Source organism: Chanodichthys erythropterus, chromosome 17, assembly GCF_024489055.1.
Source record: "Chanodichthys erythropterus isolate Z2021 chromosome 17, ASM2448905v1, whole genome shotgun sequence".
NCBI classification, from domain to species: Eukaryota; Metazoa; Chordata; class Actinopteri; order Cypriniformes; family Xenocyprididae; genus Chanodichthys; species Chanodichthys erythropterus.
The window spans coordinates 26,686,784-26,703,731 of record NC_090237.1 but is presented as its reverse complement, the minus strand read 5'-3'; the positions used below and the strand labels follow the sequence as shown (position 1 = coordinate 26,703,731).

The 16,948-nt window shown below is 38.3% G+C and overlaps 1 protein-coding gene across 4 annotated transcripts in view; it reads left to right on the top strand.

The window, feature by feature from the left end:
• Positions 1–16,948, top strand: part of irs1 (insulin receptor substrate 1) — a 45,231-nt gene that overhangs the window by 11,062 nt on the left and 17,221 nt on the right. Inside the window, exon 1 of one of the 4 annotated variants that reach the window (XR_010892245.1) lies at positions 15,709–16,761. The exons of the other annotated variants lie outside the window; for them this stretch is intronic. The gene's annotated coding sequence lies outside the window, so the exon portion shown is untranslated. Of the gene's footprint in view, positions 1–15,708; positions 16,762–16,948 lie in introns of those variants that run through there. 4 annotated transcript variants of the gene reach the window in all.

The window sequence follows — 16,948 nt, the reverse complement described above, 5'->3', positions numbered from 1 at the left end:
TTTGGAATAGTTTTATGGTACATGTTTTTTGGAGCTTGACAGCATTTGTCCTCAAACCCCCATTTGCTTTCGATGTACAGAAAAGAGTCAGAATGTCTCCTGTATTCATCAGAAGAAAGCTGTACAACTTTTGGTTAAGAAAATAATGAGAGTGTTATCATTTTTGAGTCTACTATCTATTTAAATCGAAGTGCAGATGCAAATAGAGAACAGAAAGTTCATTTTTAACCTTTCTTGGCTTTATAGAAATGCTGATTAGCTGAAGTGAAAGTAACAAAGAATATCAGTTTCTATCAGGTGTTATGAAGTCAAATATGAGCTCTATCAATGAGATTATTACTCTTCTCATTTATATTATTAATGTTGAATTCTATGTGGTTATTGTATCATTTCCACATCAGAGATTTGCTTTTTGCTTTATCCGCCAAAGATAGAACCACATGAACTCCCACGTCCCCTTTTGTTCTTCAAAGTAGTTCTAAGTTTGTCAGAAATCTCACACGGAGTACTCGCACTGCTAATGTGTTGCTACTATTTAGGGTTAGGGTCGGAACGGAAGGGAAGGATGTGGTGAGCTTGGCCAGGTATCAGAGTGTTCTAGCTCCCACCATGAGACTTGGCATCAAACGGGTGGACGTGAGCCATGGATTTGTAAGGGAATGATCTGTGCTGCTATTCCACCACTGCTTGACAGGCGTTTGAACCAACTGTACAGCCAGACGGATGGATGAATGAAAGCAGAGTGTTTTGCATTGTCGGGCACTTGTAGGTGTCCCATAGTGCGGCCACAGGCTGGAATGGTATGGTCTATTGGACGGGACATGGGGGTCTGTTTTTAAGAGATTGCAATGTCTGGACTGACAAGGCAAAAGTCTATCAATAGCTTTAATAGAGCAGGCTTTGTTCCTTGACGGCACTAGATGTGCCCGTTCCTCAGATGTATGCGTGTTATGTTGGCAAAAGTATCAGTACTTAAATCCTTGAAAAAAAAACAAAACAAAAAAAAAATTCTGCCAATACTGAAATTTTTATAAACAACCGTTTAAAAGTTTGGGGTCAGTAAGATCTTTATAAAAGAATTAAATACTTTTATTGTGCAAGAATGCATTAAACTGATCAAAAGTGAAAGTTGACAGTGTTGCAAAATATTTCCATTTCAAATAACTTTGAACTACCTCATAACTTTATATTATTATATATAATATACACAAACCAAATTCCAAAAAAGTTGGGACACTGTACAAATTGTGAATAAAAAAGGAATGCAATAATTTACAAATCTCATAAACTTATGTTATCTATATTTTATTGTGAATAAAATATATCAAATGTTGAAAGTGAGACATTTTGAAATGTCATGCCAAATATTGGCTCATTTTGGATTTCATGAGAGCTACACATTCCAAAAAGTTGGGACAGATAGCAGTAAGAGGCCGGAAAAGTTAAATGTACATATAAGGAACAGCTGGAGGACCAATTTGCAACTTATTAGGTCAATTGGCAACATGATTGGGTATAAAAAGAGCCTCTCAGAGTGGCAGTGTCTCTCAGAAGTCAAGATGGGCAGAGGATCACCAATTCCCCCAATGCTGCGGCGAAAAATAGTGGAGCAATATCAGAAAGGAGTTTCTCAGAGAAAAAGAGTTTGAAGTTATCATCATCTACAGCGCATAATATCATCCAAAGATTCAGAGAATCTGGAACAATCTCTGTGCGTAAGGGTCAAGGCTGGAAAACCATAGTGGATGCCCGTGATCTTCGGGCCCTTAGATGGCACTGCATCACATACAGGAATGCTACTGTAATGGTAATCACAACATGGGCTCAGGAATACTTCCAGAAAACATTGTCGGTGAGCACAATCCACCGTGCCATTCACCGTTGCAGGCTAAAACTCTATAGGTCAAAAAAGCAGCCATATCTAAACATGATCCAGAAGCGCAGGCGTTTTCTCTGGGTCAAGGCTCATTTAAAATGGACTGGAAAACTGGACGTGGAAAACTGTTCTGTGGTCATACGCATCAAAATTGTCTTTTTGGAAAACTGGGACGCCATGTCATCCGGACTAAAGAGGACAAGGACAACCCAAGTTGTTATCAGCGCTCAGTTCAGAAGCCTGCATCTCTGATGGTATGGGGTTGCATGAGTGCATGTGGCATGGGCAAGTTACACATCTGGAAAGGCACCATCAATGCTGAAAGGTATATCCAAGTTCTAGAACAACATATGCTCCCATCCAGACGTTGTCTCTTTCAGGGAAGTCCTTGCATTTTCCAACATGACAATGCCAGACCACATACTGCATCAATTACAACATCATGACTGCGTAGAAGAAGGATCCGGGTACTGAAATGGCCAGCCTGCAGTCCAGATCTTTCACCCATAGAAAACATTTGGTGCATCATAAAGAGGAAGATGCGACAAAGACCTAAGGCAGTTGAGCAACTAGAAGCCTGTATTAGACAAGAATGGGACAACATTCCTATTCCTAAACTTGAGCAACTTGTCTCCTCAGTCCTCAGACGTTTGCAAAAGAAGAGAGGATGCCACACAGTGGTAAACGTTTTTGAGATGTGTTGATGCCATGAAATTTAAAATCAACTTATTTTTCCCTTAAAATTATACATTTTCTCAGTTTAAACATTTGATATGTCATCTATGTTGTATTCTGAATAAAATATTGAAATTTGAAACTTCCACATCATTGCATTCTGTTTTTATTCAGAATTTGTTCAGTGTCCCAACTTGTTTTGAATCGGATATATAATATAATATAATATAATTTAAATATTTTTTTGTTTTCATATTCTCTATTTTGATTTTATTAAAATTAGAAAACTAAAGTCTGTTCAGTTATATAGAGGTAAATGTATGTGAAATGAAAAAAATGTGAATATTTATGGTTGTTTATAGCATACTATTTTTTTACAGTTGTAATTGACATTCTGGTATCATGACAACCCTAGTACACGTTTCCATGTGTCTTACATATTTATGTTTAGTTCTGTTGAGCAAAAGTGCTGAGTGGATGTTGGATCCGTCTTTTAGTGTGTGTGTGTGTGTGTGTGTGTATGTGTGTGTGTTTGAGAGAGAAGCCGTACTGTTCTTCCACTCCTGCTCCTCCCAGCTCCGTTGGTCTGGAAGAGTTCCTCATGGCCCAGTTGGATCCATCAGCTTCATGTCCTTACTTCACCCCAGCCACACACACTCCTTCTCTCCCTCTTTTTATTTCTCTCGCTCTCTCTCTGTCTCTCTCTGGTCAGGGTTGGGGCAAGGCCAATGCAAGAACAGAGAGTTCATAAAGATATGACAGGAAAAGACGTCAGTGTGTGTGTGTGTGAGTGAGTGAGAGCGCTTGTTTTAGGTGATGTGCAATATTTACGACTCTGAATTCTTCTTTACGACGTTATATTTGCTTTTAGAGGACGGCGGTAAATCATTCTACTCACAGTTCTCTCCACAACAACATAGTAGACGCCATCCAAATGAAGCTGCGGCAAACTCACTGACTGACATTTGTTTTTATTTGTGTTTGCGTTAGTGGCGGTAAATACGACCGTAGCGCAAAGCCGAAATCCGTTCTGGGACATGTTTCACAGAGAGGCTTCCGTACTGTGTGAGCGCTTACAGGTCGCCTTTGACAGTTTTGGATTTGTTGTGAAGTCTTTTTCTGTGTGTGTGTGTGTGTTTGTGTGTGTGTGTGTGCGCGCCCTTGTCGCTGAGGTCAGAGCGTCAGTGGAAAGTTTCTCAAGTGAGTCCGCTCAGGCATGCCTGCGCCTCAAGCGGGCCGTCTTTTATTTTCTTCTTTCTCTCTTTTTTTCACCCCCTTTTTCTGTGTAACACAGTTGGCGTTGTGAGTTCCAGCTCTTTGTTGTCAGATGCCTTTTGTTTAAAGGTATATCACGTGTAAGTGTGTGAGTGAGTCATGCTGCTCTTGTTTATCAGGGACACTGAGTTTCGACATTGTGAGCCGACTCTTGTCAAGTGAAGTTCTCACCTCTTGTTCATTTCAGTCTTTTTATTCTGTCTCTCTCTATCTGTAGACTCTTATATCTGTCTTCACCAAAAATAGACTTTAATTTAAAGAGTTAGTTCACCCAAAAAGGAAAATTCTCTCATTATTTACTCACCCTCATGTCGTTCCAAACCCATAAGACTTTCATTCTTCTTGAACACAAATGAAGATATTTTAATGAAATCTGAGCTGTTTGTTGTACTGATAGCCTAGTGGGCAGCATGCCGACATATAGTGTCGGAGGACCTGAGTTTGAGTCCCGGCTCACGGACCTTTCCTGATCCCGTCTCCCTCTTTCTCCCACTTTGCTTCCTTTCTGCTTACTGTCCTATCATTATAAATGCATAAACACCAAAAAATAAATCTTAAAAAAAAAAAAGAAATCTGAGCGTGTTGCCCCTCCATTTACAGCTACGCGACTACCACTTTGACACTTCAAAAAGTTCATAAAGAGATTGTAAAACTAATCCATATGAATTGAGTTGTTTACGGCAAACTTTCTGAAGAGACACGATCCCTTTATACACTGAACACATTTGATTTAGGCTTTAAATATATTGTATGGTGGAGAAAATGCTGTATTGCTGTTACTACAGATAAAGCTCTCTCTGAAAATGAAATAGCCACTTGTTTTCTCTGGGGCATGGTACAAACATGTTTCTCACGGTAAATCAAGAAAACAAGAGATTCTAACACTAACTGTGTGTTGAGCTATATAACAATGATTTGTTTTCTATCGATAAATGTATCCAATCAGTTGCTCACCCGTCTAATATAACACACAATATATTAAAGCGTCTTTGGTGTTTCCCTATGGTGTTTCTATGGAAGTAAAACCAAAAATCGAGGTTAATGCGGATATCATGTCATTGATAGGTGACGCAATGACACGGGCTGTTGTTACACTGGTTAAAATCACTTATTTCTCTGGATGTAAACGTTGGAAACATTTGGGATAATGCAAGTACACAAGTCAGCAAAATCTATAATATTGTAGTATTTTTTGGATATTGTAATCCAAATATCTTACATATTGTTCCATTTTCTTATCAATTTTGAACAGTTATGCTGCTTTAATATTTTTGTGGAAAGCTTGATACTTTTTGATAGAATTTTTTTGTAACAATATATAATTTTGATCCATTTAATGTGTCCTTGCTAAATAATATTTTATATATATATATATATATATTATATATAATATTTATTTTTTTATTTTATTTTTTTTAAAGGATCAGAAAAAAGAAAAAAAACATCTTCCTGACCCCAAACTTTTGAACAGTAAATAAGTTTTTTGAACAATTGAACAGAACAGTTCAAATATCATATTCATATACCTCATTTGTATGTTATTTTTTTAAATATTTGTAATTCCATGTAAGATATACCTCAACTTATATTACAGTATTTACCATCATGGTATCATCCAATATATGGTATCACCATGGTACTTGGTACACCAAGTCCATCAATAACCACTTTCAAAGTGTTCCCTTAAAAAAATGCACTGTGGCTGACTGTACCATTAATGGCAATGAATGATAATACCATGGTACTTGAATATATACCATAGTTTTTCATCATGACAATGTATAAAACATTGTATTAGCATTAGGGATGTGAGAGACTAGTCGACTAATTGACTAAACGACAACATTGGAAAGACTAGTCATTTACTTTTTTTGTATGTGTATGTTGAACTACATATCATATATTTATATATGATTTCTATATTCAAATACTATGGTATTAATATGATCTATCAAAGGTCCAAGTGCTATATTTTTATGTTTTTCAGACATGAAGGTAACATGGGAATACAGTGGTATTTTGTGAAGTTCCTTGGATACCATGTCCAGAAAAACTTTAATTTCCCATGGTATTTTTGTGAAGGTCATAAGTCATATCATTTCTTCCCCCTTCTATCAAGACATGTAACCACGTTCAAAGTGTGAGCAAACACGAGAGCCTTTGTGAGCCGTGTGAAGTAGGTCTCCATAAGCCTTCCCTGATAAGTTCTTTGAAGATCCGCCTTTTCTCACGTCCGGGGGAATGCGAGGAGTCAGAGACGACAAACAGCAGTGGCTACTTTCACCTCGTGTCTGTATCAAAAGAGGCCAGTGGCCGACGGCCATCTTGGGTCGAGGAAAAATCTGCTTTGAGTCTCGCAGTTTACAGCTCCTAGGATGAGTGCAGCGGCGAGGGGAGGGGAAACCGTGTGTGTGTGTGTGTCTCAACTTGCTGAAGTAGGCAAAACATCTGGTGTGTGTGTGGGAGATGGAAGTTTTTCCTTTGCTAAAGGGAATGGTATTTGGCACACGCTGTCTCTTCCACATCACACACACAGAGCTGATATAGCCGCTTTGTTTTTCTCCGGCCCCCAAAACGGGCCGCACCATTGTGTTCACTTGTCACAAACACCAACATTTAGTGCTTATTCTGTTTCGAGATGTTTTGAACCTTCGGTTTAATTCCCGTTTTATTCGTTTTTTCCTTAAACTGCGGCTAAATTCTGCATTGGTGTGTTACTTCAGAGTGTGTGTTGTGGAAACCTCTGATGTGGCTGTGTGTGTGGTTTCTCCCCCAGTACTGTGAGAACGCAAAGTTCTCCGATCGTGAGGTAGTCAGGAAGTTTCCTAGTCATCGTTTTGTGTGGGGATGTGCGCCCAAGACTGATATGTTTAAGGTACCTCTATTATGCTTTTTCGAATATTAACCTTTCATGCAGTGTGTAAAATAGCTCTGCAGAGTTTTAAAGATCAAAGTGCTTGAAAAAAAAAAAAATTGTCTTCTAAAAGAAAATGAGTCGTCAGCAATTCCAGCCTTACATTTTGTTACGTACCTACGTAACAATGTAATAAATTTGCATAATGCCAGTCTACGGTCTTCATTGGCTGTCCGCGAACGTCGTCTACTTTGCCCCGCCCTCAAACATTGGAGTTGTAGCTGAAGCCTGGAAAAGTTTGGTTTGTGTTGTCTGGAATTTATCACTGCGTATCAAGCAGAGTTGAAATTCAGATATGTGACCCTGGACCACAAAACCAGTCAAGTTGTATGGGTTTATTTGTAGCAATAGCCAACAATGCATTGTATAGGTCAAAGTTATCGATTTTTCTTTTTATGCCAAAAATCATCAGGATATTAAGTAAAGATCATGTTCCATGAAGATATTTTGTAAATTGACTACCATAAATATATCAAAAATGTATTTTTGTGAATGGATATGCATCGCTAAGGACTTCATTTGGACAACTTTATAGGTGATTTTCTCAGTATTTCGGGTTTTTTTTTTTTTTTTTTGCACCCTCAGATTTTCAAATGGTTGTATCTCAGCCAAATATTGTCCAATCCTAACAAATGGAAAGCTTATTTATTCAGCTTTCAGATGACGTATAAATCTCAATGTCAAAAAATTTACCCTTATGACTGGTTTTGTGGTCCAAGGTCATGTATGGTAATCTGTTAGCGGTAGACCAATCATCAACCATCTGACCAATCGGAGCAGAGTAAGCTCTCGGAAAGGAGGGGTTTAGAGAGGCTGAATCTTCAAACAAACTGTTTTCAAACTTTTAGAGAAATGAGGTGCTGTGCAACGTATATTATGAGAAAATTACTGTGTTTTTTGATCTTGGATGCATGTAAACCTATTAGCTTCAAAACAAAATTAGGAACTTTTAAAATAACATAATATGGGCACTTTAAATGGAAATTTTGTAACCAAATACTAGTCTAACAAGACTGTCAAAAGCAATCCATTTGAAATTGCTTCATCTATGAATCAAACCCCCGCTGAATGCTGCTGAAAAATATGCAATGTGTCTGCATTATGATCATTGTACATTAAACTTAAGCATTTACTTAATCAACATGAACTATATAGACATATTTATTAAAGGTGCCCTAGATTCAAAAATTTAATTTTACCTCGGCATAGTCAAATAACAAGAGTTCAGTACATGGAAATGACATACAGTGAGTCTCAAACTCATTGGTTTCCTCCTTCTTATATAAATCTAATTTGTTTAAAAGACCTTAGAAAAACAGGCAAATCTCAACATAACACAGACTGTGAATCAATAGGCAGTGCAGGACTAATAATTACAAACTCAATAGTCTATTATAAACAGAATTTCTCAAATATGAGCAAGCCTAATTGTTACATGCCAACATACCAACGTAACAGTTGGGGTGTGCGCCCCCAATATTTGCATATGTCAGCCCATGTTCCCAACATTATGAAAGACATTAGACAAGCCAGTATTAACATCTGGATCTGTGCACAGCTGAATCATCAGACTAGGTAAGCAAGCAAGAACAATAGCAAAAAATGGCAGATGGAGCAATAATAACTGACATGATCCATGATAGCATGATATTTTTAGTGATATTTATAAATTGTCTTTCTAAATGTTTCGTTAGCATGTTGTTAATGTACTGTTAAATGTGGTTAAAGTTTCCATTGTTTCTTACTGTATTCACGGAGACAAGAGCCGTCGCTATTTTCATTATTCAACACTTGCAGTCTGTGTAATGCATAAACACATTTTCATTCTTTATAAATCTCTCCAACAGTGTAGCATTAGCCATTAGCCACAGAGCATAGCCTCAAACTCATTCAGAATCAATGTAAACATCAAAATAAACACTGTACTTACGCGATTAGACATGCTGCATGACGAACACTTTGTAAAAATCCATTTTGAGGGTTATATTAGCTGTGAACTTTTTTTATGTTGTTTAAGGCAAGCGCAAGCTCTTGGGGCGTGGAGCACCAGATTTAAAGGGCCACACACCCTGAATCGGCTCATTTCTAATTATGCCCTAAAATAGACACGAAAATAATTTTAAAAAATTAACTTTAAAAAATCTATGGGGTATTTTGAGCTGAAACTTCACAGACACATTCAGGGGGACACCTTAGACTTATATTACATCTTTTAAAAAAAGTTCTAGGGCACCTTTAAAATCAACTGAATCAATAGGCAGTGCAGGACTAATAATTACAAACTCAATAGTCTATTATAAACAGAATTTCTCAAATATGAGCAAGCCTAATTGTTACATGCCAACATACCAACGTACCTACAGTATGTCCTTTGAATGGACATTTCTCTGAAATGAGTGCATTTAAAGTCTGAGATTAAATGGAATTATTTTATTTCCACTCCAGAAATACAATAAAGTAATGTGTTATTTTAAACTGTCATATTAACATGACTTTAATTTAAAAATATAAAGCAAAATGTGCAAAAAAGATTTAACTTAAACTTGTATTTCCAATGTCGTCTGGCAGCAGCAGTATCATTTAGTCAACTAGTCATGCACATCCCTTGTTTTGCATCAGTGTGGTTTGATTTTGTTAAGTAAGCACGTCTCACTTCAGAAGTCTAGGATTGAATTCATCAAGAACCCGTGGTGTGTGTGTTGGCATCAGCGCTTAATGTTCTCTCTCAGCGAATACGACCTGCGTACTGACGTCAGTCATGCCGAATCACAGCACACACTGCGGCACACATCTGTAACCATATCCCTCGCAGCGCGTGGGGATGGATGTGTGGAAGCTTCAGTGGGCTAAAAATGTCCCCACTCTCCCGGGTCTTGGCACAGCATGCCTGTGCGCGTGTGTGTGTGTGTGTTACACGTCTGAATGACGTTAGTTCATTGAGCTGATGGTAGATGAGCACCACCCCTCACTTGCGGCCTTATAAGGCTCTCTGCAGAGTAAAGCTCCAAATCCCTCCTCTGCAGACGCTGTATGAGTCTGCAGATAACTGTACTGAGTGTGGGAGCGTGTGTGACGTTATGCTGGCTTCTAGTACATGTTTATTTTAACACATGCATGTGATGCATGTGATATGTTTGTGTATGTAGAAGGAGTCACGCATACCTTTGGGAAAGTCGAGGCGTCGATTACAATCAATATTGTAAGGAGGCCAGAATGTTCCCAGAGTCCCACGGGTTATATGGAGGAAGTATATGGGATGTTGAAGGTGAAGTGTGAGATATGTGTTAATAGTCACACCAAATGTGATTGCAGCCTGTTTTAGTAGCCCAGTTAGGCTGGACATCATAACATAAGCTGCACGATTAATCGTTAAAAGATCATGATGTCAATTCAAACACTCATGTGATCTCATTCCTAAATGACACTGATTCTCCTTTGTCTATTAAACATTTACATAACCACACCGGAACATTCAAATCTGCGTCAGAGCTGCCACTGAGCCAGAGAAAGCAGTTGTCATGCATAGGTATGCAACAGCTTCACAAACAGTCTTTTCAACCACACAGTATTATTATTTCTGTGTCACAAATATTCATATTATCACAGAAGTACTGGGATAAAAGGTTATAGGTCAGATATAAACGCTGTAGTCTATGGAAGCGATCAAAATAGAGTTAATCACCTTTTGAAAGTACATGGCATTTCAAATAACTCTTGTATCGATTATATTCTTACACAACCAGGTGGCGACAAGTGACTGTTAAAATTTGTAATTTGAAATTGAATCATTCATTCAAAAGATTTGCTCAAAAATGCTGATTCATCTAGTAACAAATTAAAGGGGACCTATAATGCCCCTTTTCACAAGATGTCTCTGGTGTCCTCAGAATGTGTCTGTGAAGTTAGGGTGAAGTTTCAGCTCAAAATACCTCACAGATCATTTATTATAGCTTGTCAAATTTGCCCTTATTTGGGTGTGAGCAAAAAAAACTCATTTTTGTGTGTGTCCCTTTAAATGCAAATGAGCTGCTGCGCCCCGGACCTCTTTCCAAAAGAGGGCGGAGCTTTAACAGCTCGCGCTTCGGTCAACAACAAACCTGAAGAATCTCACGCATGACGGTTGTCCAGTAACTGTGTCCAGCTTTACATTGTTCAAACCGGAGTCGGACACTGATGGAGAGACTCAGAAAGAAGTTACAACTTTTAGAATGAAACTGGACTAGGCATGTGCCTGAAGCCGAATACCATATCCGGAAAGAAAATGACGTGTACTACGGTGCCCCTAAAGGGAATACACGTGAGATGGGAGGAAAAAAAAATCTTTCAGTGCTTTCTCTTACAATTATATAGTTGGGTAATTATAAATAATTTGCCAGCATCAGGAAGCTGCAGTTAATATGTGGTGTATTGAAATCACTTTTGAATGCGCGCGCGCGCTTTTACTTTCACTTTCGTGATTCGCAATCACATGTGCTGTGTGTATACTAGGGAGCGTCAGTACTTATTTCACATTTCACAAGATTAGATATTTGTCAGTGACGCTTTAGGAACCGCAAACCATTCACCATCGTCCTATCAGCCATCTCACCTTACTCTCTTTATGTGGTAAGTGAAATCTGTTACTACAAAGTAACAGGCTCCTGCTAGCAAATGACTAAACCATGTCCCTTTCGGGGCTCCGTAGACTTTTTTTTTTTTTCTCGTGCCTTTCCGGATACGGGCGCACCCCTAAACTGGACGTTTCTGAATGGTTAGTGGAAAAATGTATGTAGTTGATTCAACCCATCGACTAGCATGTGCCGTCATGGTTAATCTTTTGTGCAAATTGAATTGACCCTTGTCAAAATCCCTTTAAAACAAGTAATTTCACTCGGCGGCCATCTTTGAAACGCCTCTCGGCATTCAAGTGCACCTCTTTGAATGGGGAAACATCAAATTCTCCAAAGCTGTTTGCAAAGCTTTCGATTAAATTTCATATTTGAAATCACCAATGAAATCTCACAATAACTGTCTCATAAATTTCGCCCGAATCATGACAAAAAATGGTATTTTTCAGTCTGGATCAAGCTAATGCGCAGTCCTAAATGCACGTCTCTTGTGCCTCATTTCGGAGGCACGCATCAGACTGTTTCTACAGGAACCGGAGCTTCTAACGACCGCTGCAGTGACACGATGACTTTACCAATCACGATTGGCTCTTATTTAGGAGGGACTTATTCCGCCATATTGCACGTTGCACTTTCTCCCATTCAAAACAATACAAGTGACACGCCTTGTGTTATTCTATAGTCTTTGCCATCGCTTATGAAGCAGTCTGGCGTAAAATGGCAGCAATAACATCACTCTACTACAACAACTCTTCTTCTTCTCTAAAGCAGCCCAACATGGCCTCACCCCCTTTGTTGCGTGTTTCCGGGGGCAGGGTTTATGTAAATGTTAGGGTTAGTGATGTCACTAACCCTGGAAGAAGCTCATTGTAGTCCCTACAAGCAGTTTGTTGTAGTCCTTAAAAAGCGATTTCTGTAAAAGAAAATGTCTCCCTTCGCTGAACTTTGAACATCGTAACTTTGCAGATGTTGTTTATGCTCAAACAGCAACATTACACACTAACTAAAGTTAAAAAAGTGAAACCGTAATCAACAACCCCTTTAAGTATTTATGAGTGGGTCATCATTCAGATTCTTTAACAATTAACATTTTGGCGGAACCTCTAGTAAATTTCATGTTATTTTGTTTAGTTGTCTGTTCAGAATCGTGGGACAATCGTGATCTGTTTGAAACGAAAAAAATCCCGATTCTCAATTTATCCAGCTCTACTAATGGTGTTGGACTGCCTGTTTTTTGCCACTCATGGTACAGAAATTTCACACTTTACAGGCCTGCAAAGGTATTTTATTAATCTTACATTGTCAATTTCTATAGGGTCCACAAGTTTTATTACTATTCCAAATTCTGAAATATTTCATTGGAATGATTTTTGAGCTCTTCTGTTTAGTGACTTTTTTTCTTCAGTGTCACATTATCCTTCAGAAATCATTTTAATAAACACAAAAAACATTTGTGATGCTTAACTTTTAGGCGAAACCGTGATATGTATTTTTCAAAAGGATTCTTTGATAAATAGAAACTTCAAAAGAATAGCATTTGAAATAGAAATCTTTTGAAACATTATAAATGTCTTTACGGTCACTTTTGACCAATTAAATGTGTCCTTGCTAAATAAAAGGATTGATTCCTTCAACAACAACAACAAAAATTTTGAAGAGTAGTGTAGTGTATTTTCAATTTTAGTTTTCAGTACTGCATAGAATGTATCATTAACTTGTGTAATTAAAATGTATGCATGTTGTATCGCACCAATTCCGGGAATAGAATTCTAGAATCTGAATTCTGGAAATGAAGAATGCTACCAGTAGCTCCTCCCCCTCATTCCGGGATTCTGAGACTTCCGGGAGCGGCATTTTTGAGTGGCACTCCCTCTCTTCTTCTTTTTTTTTTTTTTTTTCCCACGCTACGTGTTTGCACAGTCCGGCAGCTTATAATTTCACCCTCTGCAATTTTCTCCATCTCTCTGGTTTTCTAAGTAAAGAGGAAAGAGGCCCTAAAAATGGCCGCACTATAAAAGCGCTTGACGTCGGGCTTGCTGCGGAGATGTGAGGGGCTTTCATGTTCTCAGCGTTGCACTATTAGACCCATGGCTCTCTGCTCCACTGCTGCACAGCTGTATTTATAGCTGAGGTTTGTCTCAAGCCACTGCCTCTTCAGCTGTGAGCTCAGGCCTGGTCCTTCCCGTAGATTTAAACTCATAACCGTGAGCTCCGTACTGTGGCCGCCTTCTCCTCAGCTTCATCAACGGGCCTAGTGTCATGCTTTCTGTGTACAGTTGAAATAAGTAATGGAAAAGGATCACAATTGATTTTAGAGGTTAAGTGATGAATCTGTATTTGTTTTGAATGTAAATAGCAAATCTGGTCGTTCATCAGTCGTTCCATGTCGTAATGGCTAGTGCTCTTTTATGTATGACATCATGACGACTGTGTCCAAAACAACAACAGCTTCAGGTAAAAGGTCTGGGAACAAAATCAGACCAGTCTAAACAAATAAGCTCACTCCGATACAGGAGAGGTTGTGTGTTCCAGGGCAGAACTTTGTCAGAATAATGTCAGCTGGATGGAAAGAGGGCAGCGGTTTATACAGGAATATGTATACAAATACAAACACTTGTAAACATTAGTAAAAGTGAACGTCAAAATTGACCTTAAGCGAGAGTCCACGTCAGAATGAACATTCTGCCATCATTTACTCACCCTCATGTTGTTCCAGATGTACTTCTATGATTGTCTTTCTTCTGTGGTGTGAAGTATGTGAAATATATATTTTTGTTCTTTACATTTTCCCATGCAATTACAAAGATCAGGGACCAGAGTATTCAAGATGCAAAACCACATCAAAGTAGTCTTTACAACATGTGCTTCATATTTCTTTGGATCGTTTGAATGAATTTCTGTGAAATCGCACAGACAAAAACCATCCATTATCCATTGTCAATAGTGTAGCGACGTGTGAAGCACGACTCACACAAAGTCAGTTTCAAACCAAACGACTTTCTTTTGGTCAACATGGTGAAGTCGCGTGCTGAACACAAACTTGAACACGAGCGAAATCTGCATGGGAAACTTTATGACCCTCAGACAGAGCTTACAATTATGCAGATTCCTTTTGAAATGAATGGATTTTGCCAGCTTTACACAGACATAATACAGGTTTAAAACAGGAGGATGAGTAAAAGTCTTTTTTTTTTTTTTTTTTTTTTTGCTACTTCTCAGATATCCAGTTTCCCATCACATTATTGAAATTCACTGTGCACCAGGGCTGTAACCACCATAGACACTGACAGTTCCCCCCTCAATTAGGGCTGCACAGCGATTAATCGCGATTAATCGTTTGCAAAATAAAAGTCTGTGTTACGTAATATATGTGTGTGTTCTGTGTATAATAATATGTATATATAAATACATGCAATATATGTATATATTTAAAAAAAAAAAATATTTATATATATATAAAATGTTTATATGTAATCTAAAATATATATAAATATGTATATTTATTTATACATGTATATATTTTTTTAAATTTATACATGTATGTGCATGTATTTATATATACATAATTAATATACACAGTACACACACATATATTACGTAACACAGACTTTTATTTTGCTAACGATTAATCGTTTGTTGTTAGGATGAATTTTTTATTTATTTTTTTTAAGTTACATTTTTAGGCCGGTCTGCCTCAGCGGTCTAACAATACATATCACTGTCAGAATGAGTGAGCTGGCCAATCAAATTAAAGAAGGCGGGGCTTACTGTTCACAGAAGTCGAGTGCGAATTCCAATGCGATGCTTTCGGTTTAGCAGCGAAAGAGTATGTGGAGAGCAAGTAGCTAAACATTTAATATTTGACGACTGTTTTATGACTGAAATATTCAGAGACCGACAGTAATATCCAGTAATGCAAACTAAACAAATTTGAAATTTTGAAAATATTTGAAAATGTATTATTTGCAAATAGTTTAAATTGATGACTTAATAACTACAATAGACCTGGAACTTTTACCGTTCTTGTTTCTTTATCGTTATTCCCTAAAATCCCTTTTAATTATTTAATTCCTTTATTATTTGAAGTATTAGTTCAGAAATTATATAAAGAAAAAAATATATATATCGCATGCGATTTGTCACGCGTATTTCGTCAGTAAAGCCTGCTTTCAAAGCCACGCAATATCACGTTCATTATCGAAGGCGATTCATCTGCGATATGAACGCGATATTGCGTAGCTTTTCAGTGAACTACGGCTCTGTCTATTAAATGGTGCTCCATTTGAAAGGAGGTGATGGCGATTTCGCGGTAATCAGGGAACCGACTTTACTGATGAAATGCACGTGACAATCGCGTGCGATATATCGCCCAGCCCTATATATATATAAACAAGTTATAAAGTAAAATATCTAGCCTCCGCCAGACCGCTTTCCGTATTCAACTTATGAAGAAAGTGCAATGCCTCTCGCAGTTTAAAGCGCTTACGCTACGTCCTATGCCTTCCGTATTCAAGTTTAATATGCAAGGCGGTCTGGCGGAAGCTAGATGTATTACTTCCCTTCAGAAGGCCTTTAGTAACCCCCCCAGGTTATGTATTAATGTAACTCTGATTGTGTTCATCAGAAAGAAGAAAGTCATATACACCTAAGATGTCTTCAGGATGAGTAAAGCTTGGGGTAATTTTCATTTTAAAGTGAACTAATCTTTTAATTCCCCCGCGGGGGAAAAAAAATCATGTTCAAGACATGGTTACGGCCTTGCTGTGCACATGCCTTTTCATGTCGACTTTAAAGCCGTATCTGAAGTCATAAGTCATAACAGTCAGAACCAATCATATGAGAGACGTCTTGATGCCGTCAGCGTTGAACAGGTGTGTGTGCTAATGCTGTCTGTCTACATTCTGATCTTTTAATCACAGTCAGTGAGAGTATTATATAATGAAAACAGCTCGTAGTTGTTTGTGTGTGTGTCTGAGTGGATTAGATATGCGATTGAACAGGGCAGGAGTCGGGAACACCACTTTCAGATGAGGCTCACATACACTTGTAAACGGATAAAGGGAGAGAAACAGAAAGAGAGTGGATTGTCTGCAGCAGGTCTCTCTCTCTCTCTCTCTCTCTCTCTCTCTCTCTCTCTCTCTCTCTCTCTCTCTCTCTCTCTCTCTCTCTCTCTCTCTCTCTCTCTCTCTCTGTCTCTGTCTCTGTCTCTGTCTCTCTGTCTCTGTCTCTCTCTCTGTCTCTGTCTCTCTCTCTGTCTCTGTCTCTGTCTCTGTCTCTGTCTCTGTCTCTGTCTCTGTCTGTCTGTGTCTGCCAAGCAATGATGTCATAAAGCTTTTGGCTCCTCTCTGGCTGTTCAAATCTGTGTTGAGCGTTTCCAGGGAAACAATGATGCTTGTTTATCAACCGTTGGCAAGGTCAGTTACTCCTCAGGCCGAAGGAAGGATCCAAGAAAGAGTGATGTTTTCAAATAAACGAAGAAAGGGAGGATTTGTTTGTTTTTGTGTATGAGAGGGCGCTACAGACAAATGTGTTCCTAAAAAAGCAGATTAACAGTGTGTTTCTACTGTAAATAGGTTTTATTTGGTGTTGTCCGTGGCTGTT